Here is a 2,368-nt window from a genome sequence, read left to right as displayed (position 1 = left end):
CTAGCTGTCATATACAAAAATAGCTGCCACCAATTTGGGCTTACATTCTTCTCATATCTATCAAGGGTTTAAAAAATAAAGTAATTTCTGTGTCATACTTCATCTATTTGATCCCAAATTGATTCATTTGCACCCCTATGCACCCAGAGTTTAAGCTCAAGGAAAATCTTCAAGGAGAATCTGTTCCATTTTGCATTATGACTTTTATTTCCTTCATAATTTATAATGACCAAAATGGAAAACATTCACTTTATAGGTTAAAATACATTTACTGTATAAAATTGAAATCACAAAGACAAGAGTATTCAACTTCAAATCACTCTATAACACTGGGAAAGATCCGAACAACCTTCCCTTTCTGCTAAATATATCTTTGGAACCTAAGCAACATCTCTGTCTTTTCCCAAGGACAGCCATTTCCCATTATCAGCCCTGCCCTCAGAATCTGTGATTAGCCCCCCACCCAGGTTGTATTCATCTTCTCCTACTGGGCTTCATCAGGCCTCACTGGTGTCTACAGAAAGACTAACTCTACAACCATCTTGCTGTCTCTCCATCATGCATCTCTAGCTTGGTGGTCCATTTAGGCCTTTTAATGTGTCCCCTTTCTGGGAAGTTGCCTCATAGAAAGTCAAGGATTCACATTTCAATACCTAAATTAACTCCTTTCTGGTCTGGCCCTACAAAGCAGTTGAATCATTCTACCCAGCTGGGTCCCAATTAGTACAAATAATGCCTCCTCTGAAGTTGTCCTGAATTTGTGCTATTTGATGTTACAGTTCTATAACAGTCATTGATTCCAACACAATTGAAATATGAAGTATAGATCTGAATCATTCTTCCATTTCAGAGGATTCATTATTGACACTAATTGGGAGTCAGCCAAACATGACTCTCATTTTCATTTTTGTGTTGACTAATCAGGAAGCAGAAAGAAACAACTGTGGTCTGGCACAAACCCCCTTGATTTCAAAATGACAATCAAAGACAAGAGAAATGCCAATGGGTGGTGATGACCTAAATTCAATGGTAACTGAGATTTTACAGCAACTGCCAGTGTTCAGTCCACCTTTGTCTCTCACTCTGGACTCTGATCCATATTATCATTCTAATTAATGTCTTTGTCCCATCTCCATCCCAGGGTCTCTGCCTCAAACCCTGCCACTCCCTAAAATCTATCCCAGCTATCTTAGTTATCCAGGAGTTCAGTGAAAGGGAATGAAATGGCATTCAGTCTTCTCAATGGAGCAAGTCATGAAAAATTTCATTCTGTCTTCCAAATTCTCAATCTCTGTCTGAAATTTATACTTAGACAATCTTGCTTCTAGTGTCCTACTGACATGGTTTCCCCTATGGCAGAGCCTAGCTTTCACAGAAATAAAATGCTGCAGAAGCAGAGAGAAAGTTAACCAAATTTTAGATCTGCCAGAATGGGGGGGGGGGGGGAAATGGGGAGAAACTAGTCCTATCTTTTACCCTGATCAGACCATAAATTCCTTTTCCTGACAGTTTAGCATTTCCCATAAAAATTCTAAAGATACTATCTCAACTTCTATTCTCACTGTTGGGTCTCAAGTCCTGAAATAAGACTACATCTCCCACTTAGGACTCTAGGGATACCACTAAGGAGTTGGTGGAGACTCTCTAATGCCATTGACTTGAACCCCTACTGATGTGCTCCCACCTCAAGATAATCAGGTCAAAATAAGTGAAGTCAATCAGACTTAAGTAGGTTTTAGAAATGAGTGTTTCCTTAGGTGGTATAACCAATTAGTATAAAACATCCCTCCCAAAAGTCAGTGATATAGTATACAGAGTCCAGGGGAAAGTGGGTTCAAGTTTTGAAAGTAAAGAGGACAAAGATATAATTCACAGGTGCAAGATTCTGTACATCCTTTTCTCCCATTTGTGGGATACTCAAGAAGAACCTGTCTAGCTTGCTGAATCTGTTTCTTATTTATTATTGACTCTTTAATATGGTCACTGATGCCCCAAGAAGAAGATTCTAAGGCACTGATAACAAAATGAGAAGCTCTAAATCCTCCAAATTTCATTTCCCCTCTCTGTCTTCCTTCACCAGTCCCCACCCATGCATCCTCTATCTTTCTCAGAGTCCCAATCCCTCATTGGACTGAGCAATCTAGATTCAAAATAGACTTCCCTCTCTCCCTGGTTTTTAATTTCAAGGAGGGGTGCAAAGGGTTAAAGACCATAATGCCCCTTTTCTTGGTCACTATTTCCTGCTGTGCTCTGCAGCCCATCCACCTCTTCTACCTGCCTGTGCCTAAATTTCAGTTAGAGATTAGCTAAAATAGTTTTTTTTTCCTCAACCAAGTTCATGGTGCCCTCTGAAAACCCTCCACGAACT

The sequence above is a fragment of the Macrotis lagotis genome, chromosome X, assembly GCF_037893015.1.
Source record: "Macrotis lagotis isolate mMagLag1 chromosome X, bilby.v1.9.chrom.fasta, whole genome shotgun sequence".
Taxonomy (NCBI): domain Eukaryota; kingdom Metazoa; phylum Chordata; class Mammalia; order Peramelemorphia; family Peramelidae; genus Macrotis; species Macrotis lagotis.
Note: the sequence above shows the minus strand (reverse complement) of the source record.